Source organism: Tamandua tetradactyla, chromosome 12, assembly GCF_023851605.1.
Source record: "Tamandua tetradactyla isolate mTamTet1 chromosome 12, mTamTet1.pri, whole genome shotgun sequence".
In the NCBI taxonomy this organism is placed as follows: domain Eukaryota; kingdom Metazoa; phylum Chordata; class Mammalia; order Pilosa; family Myrmecophagidae; genus Tamandua; species Tamandua tetradactyla.
The window spans coordinates 2585096-2596893 of NC_135338.1; the positions used below are offsets into that span (position 1 = coordinate 2585096).

Below are 11798 nucleotides of genomic sequence, written 5' to 3' on the forward strand. Positions count from 1 at the left end.
ACACATACACAGTGCTGCCCATCCCCAGAGTCCACTATTAAATTTCCAGGGGAAATTCCTATTTAGACGACTTGATAGCTGAAGTCCCTCCATGAGAGACCACATTCCTTTAGTTTTGATGTGTGGGTCCCTGAGATTTCTTTAAGAGAAAGAAAAGCAGAGGATTAGAGGATGGAGCAAATGCACCACCTCCTTCAGAATATTGCCACAAACCATTCTGACTTTGAAAAACAAGGAAAGAAAAGCAGTTTCCTCAAACTCAAAATGAGTCACACAGTTCCCCTTTATTTAGAAATCTTAGTTTCCTGTCCCTAACTTCCCTCACCTGGTTTAAGCCTTGGATATACAGAGAGGCAGTTGCCTCAGATACCGTCCTGACTCCCGTATCACACCCAACTGATGACCCAGCTGCCAAAGAGCAGACCACTCACGACCACAAAATTTACCACCCAACACAGGACGCTTTTGAGAATGTAAGGGGGCACTATTAATAAGTATGTGGGGACATCGGACCTAGGACATCTGTATAGATGGTCACCCTACAACAGCTCCAGTTGCCTTTTCTGCAGCCTGGATAGATGGTCACCCTACAACAGCTCCAGTGCCTTTTCTGCAGCCTGGATAGATGGTCACCCTACAACAGCTCCAGTGCCTTTTCTGCAGCCTGGATAGATGGTCACCCTACAACAGCTCCAGTTGCCTTTTCTGCAGCATGGATAGATGGTCACCCTACAACAGCTCCAGTTGCCTTTTCTGCAGCATGGGTTTTAGTGGGCAGCTGAGGCCAACGTCCCACCTACAGAAGCAGCACTTCCCCAGTGGGGGCTCAGCCCAGAGCTCCTCTCTGTGGCATCTTCCCAAGAGACCACCTTCTCCGGACCCCAGAGCCTGGAGAGTAACTACTGACCCAACAGGTTGACTCATTTTAATTCCGGTTGAATTCTTTCTGCCAGATTCTACTTTCTTCTGGATGGACAGTGAGTTGAGGGTGACATTTATGGAGGTGAATTTCTTAGCAAAGACGATCCACAATGCATCACGTGGAAGAGGCAGGACTCTTGTGAACACCAGAATTTGTCCAAAGCACCCTTTTCCTGATTGCAAGAGGAGAAACGCAAAGGCTTGCTGCCACCTGCTGGTTACTATGAGTCCTTCCTAACACGGAGACGCTGGACTCGGCGTTTCAGTGGTTCAAGCTGTCTCCAGGAATCCAGGCCTTACTCATATCAGAGTAGAATCAAGCTTTGGTTCAACAGGCATGTATGGTGAGCCTGCTGCACCCTGAGCTTGGGGCAGATAAAGAGATGATTGAAATGAAACTTCTGCCCTTCATGAGTTTATCGCACTTAAGAAAAGGGCAGAGAGATTAGAGATATTGAGGGCAGAAATATTTTCTACATCTTCGTATCTTCCCAAGAGAGAATTAGCCCTTGAGATGTTGAAATGATTAGGAACAGCCCAAAGAAGACGCATGTTCTAGGGATTTCTCCTTGCCCGTTTTGATTAGAAAACAACAGAGAAAGTTGTAAAGTAGGGGTCATCGTTATTCCTGTCTCCTGCTCCTACTGTTTTATGATGCTTTCATTTAATCCCTGTCTTTGTCTTCTCTAGGTGCCTAGTGATCTCAGAATGAGTTGGGGAGATTGATCTCATAAAGTTATTCCTAAATTATATTATGTCTTTTCCAAGGGTGTTTATATTAAAGGACTTGGAGGAAAAGGAAAAACAAGCAGGAGTTGTACAGAGTGAGTATAATTCTTATGAACTGTTTAAACAGCCAAGTGCCATGAGCCATATATTTTTTATTTCGGCAGCTCTGTTGGGGAGGGGTACTGGTGCCTCCATAATTGGGCTTCTCAAATCAGACTGTGTAAATGATTCCTGTAGTCTTAGGTATGGACTTGAATTTGACTGCCTGGAATCCAATTCTGGTTTTACCGTTTAGTATCTGTGTAGACTTGGGAAAATTATCTTACTTCTCTGTGCCTCAGATTCCTCACTTATAAAATAGTAATAATAATACCGCCTACCTCAGAGTGTTATCGAAAGAATCAGAGGAATTAAAATATGCAAAGCAGTTAGAAAGGGCCTGGTACATAGCAAGCACTCGATATATTGCGTGTGTGTGTGTATGCCTGTGTCTTTGTGTGTTTCCTGTATGCCTGTTCTGTGCTACCTGTAATCAGGCAGCTGGAGAATAAACTAAAAATTTCTATTGAGAGCCTGATGACCTCGTACTAACCAACAGTTGGTGGCCCCTGAAATATGAGTACTTGTCAGCTCAGTCTATATAATAATCCCCCCAACTTTGCCTCATAGCAAGTTCTTTTCTTGAGAGTTCATACATCACAAACACAGGACATGTGAATTGGTTAAAGAGAGAACCCCATGAAGTAGCAAATAGGTCATTTTATCTGCTTCTGTCGTTTAGGCAAACTGTAGAGTGAAACAGAAATAAACTACAGCGTGTCACGCTCTCAGCACTGGGAGAGAAACTGTTTTAGGTATGCTCTGGCTGAAAGTCATCCCCTCGCCATAAATACCTTGCACCATAAATAACTTGGAAATAGTCGCTACAAAATAAGTATTTTATAGAATCAGAGAGATGGTGCCCTAAATTCCTAATATTTACATCAAAATCTGGAGGAATGCAGTTGGTGAAAACGGAATTTAAAATTTAAACCTTATGCAATTGCAGGCAGGACCACTGAAAGTTCTCTGAAGTGGTGTATCTGCCTGATGCAAGCAGATGATCTGTGAAGGTGAGCAGTCTCAGAACAGAAGGTATAGCAGGGGAGAATTGGGGCAGGAGCGGAACCACCATCACCAAGGAAGGAAACGCACATAGAATGAACAGGGAGACATTTCCTCTGGACAAGGGTTTCCCTGGACTTTAATGGGGAAGGGTCATATTGTAGTTGCATTTTGTGTGCTATTAAGAATGTGTTTTGTGGGTATATTTAAACATGTTAAGGAAGATTAACATAGATCGTTCCAAGGTCTCATTCAATCTCAATTCATATCTTAATGCTGTCTTCATAAAATTCCAAGTTTAAAACAGTTCCTGTAAATCGGAAAAGACAGCTAAAATAAATCCCTCTCTGTTTGGATGTGTGATATGCTACTCTTGCCCTTCTTTTTGTTATTTTTATGCCCCCCATATGCAATGTTTTAAGCTATTAGACTAATAAACAAATCTCAAGGGCCAGTGAGAAATACTATTTCTGACCGAATGAGGATCAAAGAAATTGGTCATCAGAATGACATGAAAAGAAACAAAAAGTGATATCTTAAAGAACATCAATTCCATAGCTTCAGACTTAATTTTAATGGCCTGACAATGTGCTCACACACTGATTTCTATATAAGACAGAGGGATAAGTCCCTTCTCAAATGTTTCAGAGAAGGGTGAGAAACAGGAACAAATTTTTCAGTCCCAATTCTATTGAACTTTCCCACATAATTGTTGTCAAAGAACCATATGTACGGTTTTATCATATTCTCCTTGAATTCTCCTTGACTATGTATTTTTTTCATTGCCCTAGAAATGATTCTTATGTAGCCTTTGCTGGAAATGGAAAATCATGCTAGATTCTGAATTCCCATTTTTATCAAAAAGTGGAGCTGATATGTTCTTATGAGGACAGGTCATCCTCCTTCCTGCTCATTTAAAATAATGCAAGCAAAAGAAAAGTCAGTATCAATTTAGACTAGGTGAGAACTTCCAATTTGATAGTGTGAGTTCAAAACTTTGCACTAATGAATTGCTCAAGAAAATTTGGTCGGTGGATGTTCTTGACCCTTGACAGGCCTGAGGAAATCTCAGGCTCGAGTTTCTTTCCTGCCCTAAATAACCACCTGAATAACTGTCCTGTACATCACAGATGAATTCCTAAAAGCTTCCCTAAGCACCTACACACCAGACTTAGATGCCGTGTGTCACCATGTAGTCGTTAGCATTTAAGACAAAGGGAGACTCTGAGTCTCAGCCTTTCAGAAAGGAATGCCTGGGGGGAAAGAGTATTTCAGTAGAAGGCAAAAGAAGAAGAGTTTTAGTAAACTTTCTTTCAATCTCGCCATTCCGTACAACCACTAAAGCATCACCTCCTGGTAGGACCCCAAATGTGATACTAGGGTGATTGGGAGGCTAATGTGAGTATATTAAGTCCCTCGAGAGTTCCTATTCTAGATGAGCTTATTTTAAAAATTCTTTCCAATTCCCTGTTCTTCCTCCAAGTCACTGCCTCTTACCTTTCAAACGAGGGATTAGAGAAGGGGATCATACAGGCATACCCAAGAAATATTGACAGTTCCAGTCTACCGCAATAAAGCAAACATCACAATAGAGAAAGTCAAATGAATTTTTCAGCTTCCCGGTGCTTGTATATTATATTATAGCCTATTAAGTGTGCAATAGTCTGAAAGAACAAAGCACAACCCTTAATTTTAAAATACTTTACTGCTAAAAAATGGTAACCATTATCTCAGCCTTGGGCCAGTTGTAAATGTTTCTGGGGTGGAGGGTCTTGCCTCGACATCAACGGCTGCTTCCTGGTCAGTGTGGTGGGTGGCTGGAGGCCGGAGTGGTTGTGTCAATGTCTCAAAATAAGACAACAATGAATTTTGCCACATCGATTGATTCTTCTTTTCACAGATTTGTACGTAGCATACAATGCCGTTTGCCAGCATTTTACGCACAGCAGAACTTCTATCACAGCTGGAGACCATCCTCTCAAATTCTGCCCCTGCTTTATCACCCAAGCTTGTGTTATAGTCTAAATTATTGTCCTTTCAGCAATGTTCACAGCATCTTCACTAGGAGAGGCCGTTTTAGGAGTAGTTTCCATCTCAAGAAACCACTTTCTTTGCTCATCATAAGAAGCCTCTCCTCATCCATGACAGTTTTTCCATGAGATTGCAGCATTTCAGTCACTTCCTCAGGCTCTACCTCTAATTCTAGACTTCTTCCTATCTCCACCACATCTGCAGTTGCTTCCTCTCCTGATGTCTTCAATCCCTCAAAGTCATCCAGGGAGGTTGAAACCAGCTCCTTCCAAATCCTGATATTGTTGAATTTTGATGTCCTCCCATGATTCCCTAATGTGCTTAAAGGCATCTAGAATGGCGAATTCTTTACAACAGGTTTTCAATTTCCTTTACCAGATCCGTCAGAGGAACCACTATCTATGGAAGCTATTGCTTTACAAATTATATTTCCTAAATAATAAAACAGGAAAATAAAAATTACTCCTTGATCCATGTGCTACAAAACGGATATTGCATTAGCAGGCATGAAAACAGCATTCATCGCGAACATCTCCGTCAGAGCACTTCGTTCTTAAGGGCTCTAGATTTACGAGCATTAGTTTCAACTAAAAGTCACCAGCTGAGCGGTACAGTGGTGGCTCAGTGGCAAAATTCTCGCCTGCCATGCCAGAGATCCAGGTTCTATTCCCAGAGCCTGCCCGTGCAAAAAAAAAAAAAAAACGACAAAAATTCACCAGCTGCATTCACCTCTAACAAGAGTCAGCCTGTGCTCTGAAGCTTTAAAGCCAGGCATTGACGACTTCTCACTAGCAATCAATATCCTGGGTGGCATCTTCCCACATAAGGTTGTTTTGTCTACATTGAAAATCTGTTATTCAGTATCGTCACTTTCATCAAGTATCTTGGCTAAATCTTCTGAATATCTTGGTGCAGCTTCTACATCAACAATTGCTGCTTCACCTTGATCTTTTCTATTATGGAACTGGCTTCTTTCCTTAAGCCTCATGAACCAACCTCGACTAGCTTCAAACTTTTCTTCTGCAGCTTCCTCGTCTCTCTCAGTCTTCACAGAATTGGAGTTAGGGCCTTGCTCTGGATTAGGTTTTGGCTAAAGGGAATGTTGTGGCTGGTTTGATCTTCTATGCAGACCTCTAAAACTTTCTCCATATCACTTTCTTATCATTCATGTGTTCACTGGAGTAGCACTTACAATTTCCTTCAAGAACTTTCCCTTTGCATTCACAACTTGACTAACTGGTGCAAGAGATCTAGTTTTCAGCCTATCTCAGCTTCCAACATGCCTTGCTCACTAAGCTTAAACATTTTTAGCACTGGATTTAAAAGTGAGAGGTATGCAACTTTTCCTTTCACTTGAACACTTAGAGGACATTGGGGGATTATTAATTGGCCTAATTTTAATATTGTTGTATCTAAGTGAATAGGGAGGTCCAAGGAGAGGGAAAGCCGTGGGGACCAGCAGGTCAGTGGAACTGTCAGAACACACAACATTTATTAATTTCACCATTTACTATGGGCACTGTTCATGGTGCCCCAAAATAATTACAAAGTAATATCAAAGATCATTGACATAACAGATATAACAATATTGAAAAAGTTTGAAATATTGTTAAAATTATCAGAATGTGACACAGAGACATGCTGTTGGAAAAACTGTGCCAACAAATTTGTTCAACTCAGGGTTGTAAGAAACATTCAATTTGTAAAAAAGAAAAAAAAACTCAATATCTGAGAAGCACAGTAAAACTAAACATAATAAAACGTGGTATGGCTTTACTGATTTTCTTTTGAGATCCACACACTTTAAAGGCCTGAAAGATGAGCATAAATGATTCTTTCTCATAGTGGGCATATGTTGATAGTAGAGGGAAGGGAAGCTGCACAAGTCCAGTGGAGGCCTGTCTGAACCTAACTAAAAGAGAAAGAATGTTTTAAAGGTATTTCAAAGGGGCACCTAAAAACAAGCAAGAAATTTGCTGCTCTCTTAAACAGTTGGCAGTAAATGAAAATTCTTCAAATGAAGCAGCATGTATATCTTGCTGACATTACTCCAGCCAGCCAACCAGTAAAGTCATTGATAACTGAGACTCAAACTAGCTCTTTGTAGATGAAAACTAGGGATGACTAAAGCCTCAGGTTCCCATTGCAATCCACAGAAGCAAGAATCAAAAGGGTACAAACTGGGTATAAGGGTCGTCCAGTGGTAGAATTCTCACCTGCCCTGTGGGAGACCCAGGTTCAATTCCCAGTCCATGCATTTCCCAAACAAACAAATAAACAAGCAAACAAATTAAAACCAAACAAAAACTCAGCAAACGGTGCTGCAATAAGGGGATATACACATGGAAAAAGAAAGAAACGTGACCCCTGCCATACAGCATACAAATAAACAAAAAAAACATTAAAAGGCTATTAATTGTAGCAAGAGTTTTTCCTGGGATGGGGAGAGAAGTTTTACTGGCATTTCCAGTCTGTGTGTGTGCTGGGCATGTTTGCCTAATAACCCCTTTCAGTCTTAGCGTTCTCGGAATTTCTATTTTTGCATTTACTCATTCAACCAACAATTGTGCAAGATACTAATGTGCTGAGTTATTGGAAGTCAAGGATGAAAAGATCCAGATCAGACCCTTAATTATCTCACAACCTAATAGGCAGACTACTCTACAAATAATTCCATTTCGGAAAGAAAATAATTCCTAATGCAGCTCTGCCCTAAGACCACAGGCAAGCGCCCTCTGCCTGGGGGACTCAGAAAGCATATTCAGAAGGCATCAAAGAAATGGGAGGGAATATTTGAACGGCACCTTGAAGGGCAAGACGTTTGCTAGGTCAACCACAAAGGGGGCAAGGGTGGGCTGTGTTCGGCAGAAGAAACACAGTGTGCAAAGGTCCGAAAGCACAGGGCAGCAGCCTGTGCAGGGAACCATACGTTGTATGGCCACCTGCCACCTCTCCCTATTTTTCTTTGACTGAATCTTCGTGAACAACAATTTCAAAGAATGTTCCAAAGGAATTCACCTAATGTGAAAGAGTAAAAGCATTGGACTTATCGATGGCAGCTGCTAGTGAATTCAGAAACGCAGTTAACCTTAAGACTAGAAAACGTGCCCTTGGAAGGAAACACTGGGTAGAGGTTACAAATATGACTCTAGAGTCAGGATGCTCGTGAGCACTACGTAGGACAATGGCACCGGGGGAGAGCACAGTATCTGGCCCCAAAGAAGCACTTAATAAATATCAGATGCCATTACTATTACTTATATCATTGAAACGATTATATTTGGAGGCTTACTCTATAATTATACTGACGCTTATTAATTTTCGACAGCCACTGAGGTGTTTAATTTTACAGAACAAGCACGTGAGTGAACAGGACAGGCAATAGTAAATTATAAAGTGACATTCCAACAGAAATTAAATCTACAAATTTATGCAAATTGTCATAATAAAGCCATAGTCAAGGCATTGTACATATATTTTACATAATGCAGACTAATATGTATGTATATATACATATAAATATCTGCAGCAGCTATTCATGGTGTAAAAGAGAGATACAGGGGATTAGTTGGGTGTGATTTTTTTAAACAACAGATATTTGTGTAAGAAATTTTTTAAATGTTGCTTCCTAAGGGAATTTCACTACATTTCCTTATTAGCTTTCCAATATCTAGCAGGAAAAGATCAGCTGTATCAGTGTATTTGCCCTCTCGCAATGTAAATATCCTTGGGCACACATAAAGAAGTTCTCACCTCCTCAGTGAGAGGACAGAGAAAGCTGTGAGCCCCGTGTAGGAACAGCCAAGTTTCAGAGAAAGTTAAAGCCCTAAGCAAGGCACAGTAGCTACGGCATAATCAGGACCTTGACATGAAATGAGAGGACGCTTACACGTGGCTGTGGAATTGGGCTTAAGACCCCAAAATTTTGAATCACCAGACTTCCCTAAACACTCTCACCCTGCAGAAATGGCCCAATCCTTTCGGTTAAGGGTCACCACTCTTCTTTTGCTGGAAGATTGTGCTGGTTTGAAAGTATTATGTACCCCAGAAATTCCTGATCCAATCTTGTGAGGGCAGCTATTTCTTTTAATCCCTATTCAGTCCTGTAGGTTGGGACCTTTTGATCAGATTATCTCCATGGAGAAGTGATGCAGGTAATTGTGGGAGTGATCATTCCAAAAGAGAGACAAGATTTTTGCCCATCCCTCCTGTCTCCCTTCAGTGACCATAAGGAAACTTGAGGCTGCCCTGGAGGGCACAGGCCTCATCTGGAAACATTCGTAGTTCAATCCAAGTCCCGCTCTGTTTGTGCAGGTTGTAGGAGGGAGGCTAGCCACAGTGGGAGAGACCGGTGCATGATGTGCACCAATCCTTTCCTCCAAGAAATGAAGATTCTCGTGTCTGCAAACCAGAAAGAATCCAACAACAGCAAATCCAACGGAGAGTCCAGTCGGAGACAAGGAGGAGCAAGGATGGCCCACTGCCAGTTTGTTCTGGGGTAGACAGTAAATGTGCCAGGTTGGGGGTTAAAGAAAACTTGGGGGTGGGAGTTTATTTCCATCTTTCTGGGGCCATAGGAGCTGCAAACTCAATGCACCCATAAATATCCCTTTCCCTTCCTCAGAAGCAGGTCGCAAAGAGCTAATTCCAGTATAGAACTTGTTCAGTCTTGACCTTGAATAAATGATGTTTTAGGCAAAAGTTATGTGCCCACATCTTATTTTAGTGTCTTGTTTAAGTTTTAATAGATCCATATACAATTGAGAAAGCTATTGTTATCCATCGTGTGTGCACGCACATACACACACACACACACGCGCGCGCGCGCGCCAGAGGAGACTGTAGCATGATAAAACACTGCCATCTACAGGACAACAGCTTGTGCAGCAGCAAGTCGCTCAAAAGGGGAATCTGACCCCAGAATCCTAGAATCACAGGTCCACAGTCCTGCTGGAAGCGGGGTGGCTGTCGGGAGTAACGTGGCAATGCCACAAAAAGCCTTACTATTCTGCGCCCCTTTTGAGCTGACTGTACCCACTTTCAAGAATTTATTAGGAGGAATTTATTCTCTGGTTTTTGTTTGCATTTTTCTTATGGAAACAAAGCAGTAATCTGACATACAAAAAGTTCATAAGCACAAACAACTTCATTCCAACTCTGAACCCTTATCAACACTCTGAATGATACTGCCATTTTAGTGGGATCACACACACACACACACACACACAACTTTGGCAAAATATTTCCAGGAATTAGGCAGTACGGTAAGACAGCAGGGAGTCTAGTGACAGCAGAGATTGGCACTGTCCCAGCCTGGGTGACGCCTCCAGATCCATCTGTTTCTGGGTATAGCATGGATTTGGAAATACTGGGTGTAACAGAGGATGCCCATGGCTGTTATACTGAGTCCCATGTACTGTGCCACCAAGCAGAGCACTCTTGCCTGCTCTTTTCCTGCATTGTAAAGATCTCTATTTCCTTCCAATACAAAGGGAAATCTCTCCTTCCCACAGCTTTCTGAAAACTTGTCCATGATTTAATCCTATTGAATATCTGGAGGGGAGGGTATTTATTCACTCTCAAAATTACATGCCAGGCATATCTGCTGAGCAGAATTGCTCGACAACCCTGGAGACATGGTCCTTACATAGAGCAGAGTCAGCACTTCTATCTGGGAGGGAACTGGGCTGAGCAAAGTAGCACTCATCCTTCCCAGCACTGAGGTAAAGTCTATCTCAAAGGATATCAAATGAGTCAATGATTCTGCCCAGGGAGGCTTAAAAAGGTAGACAAAGGAAAGGGCTAATTATAGCAGGCATCAAATCCTGAGGCCAGATGTACTGAACTCTTTGTTCCTATTGTGGTATTTTTTGCCCTTTGTGATGGTGTCTTTAAAGTGGTTAATACCATACTCAATGGCTTTCCACATTCCTTTTTGTATTAGAAAGGTTGGCAGTATTTTTTATTGGCGTGGGATCATCTGACCTCCCATATTTGATAAATAGACTCTATGGAATCTTAAGATTTGCTTTCTCTATGGATGCTGCATTTGGGGAAAGTTGTTCACATCTCTGAGCAGCAAATGAATGAATGAAGGAGGTCTCAGGACCTGACTAGCTGTGATCAGATGCTGTATGTTCCTAGAGCTCAGAACAACAACAACAAAAGTCATCAAGGAGGGGCTGACTGCATGCAAACACTGTCGAGGGAATGGAGTCTGCGTTACAAGCTGCAACATGGACCAATTAATATGTACAGTTGCCCATGTTTACATGAGGAAAATAAAGTTCTTTTAAACCACTTTATGAATTTTAATCACCTATAAAGTTGATTAAAAGGTGTCTTAGACTCTTAACGCCACCACAATTTCATAGCTATAAAAAATAGCAGAATATTAATTTGAGAGAAAATGATCAACTGGCCTTATTCAATCATTAAACAAATATTTATGGATCACTTACTATGTACCAGGTTTGCAGCTTGGGATTGAAGAACAAGACAAAAATGATCCTGTAACCATGAGGCTTGTAGTTTAGTGGGGAGAAGAGAACTGACCTTTAGAATGCAGAACTATAAGAGTTATGATATATGTGGAGCCAGGCATGCTACTTTTATAACAGCCACTGGTTTTCATCTGGAATCTATTCTAGACAAAACAGTCTAAGACCACGAGTGGGAAATGTGATCTAAATCTAAGCCAATCCACTCATTTTGCTCCCTTCTAATGATAGGTTCTGGTATGGTTTCATGATCCAAGTAAAGCAAATCAGAACTAATAAAATGCAACTCCCAAACTGGGATAAGCTATCAGATATTAGAACACTCTCTCTTTTCCTATTGGACTCCCTTGCCCTTACAAGGTAGAAGATGTTGGAGAAGAGAGGGTGCAAAGAGAAAGACTGGCACCAATACAGAAAGAGAGAAGCTGGTGCTGAGAGACTGTCTGAGCCCAATCAGTTCTACCCACACATAGAGCATCTAGGGAAGAGCGAAAGGAAGAGACTGATAAATCA

At 41.6% G+C, this 11798-nt stretch overlaps 1 long non-coding RNA gene across 2 annotated transcripts; it reads left to right on the top strand.

Moving 5' to 3' along the window:
- Positions 1-795: 795 nt before the first annotated feature.
- Positions 796-9412, top strand: LOC143651181 (uncharacterized). 2 transcript variants are annotated; one of them, XR_013159895.1, is made up of 3 exons: positions 796-1745; positions 2699-2762; positions 9100-9412. It is a non-coding gene; the product is annotated as an uncharacterized LOC143651181 (long non-coding RNA). The 2 variants fall into 2 exon arrangements; XR_013159894.1 differs by lacking the exon at positions 9100-9412 and adding an exon at positions 4655-5161.
- The last annotated feature ends 2386 nt before the right edge of the window (positions 9413-11798 follow it).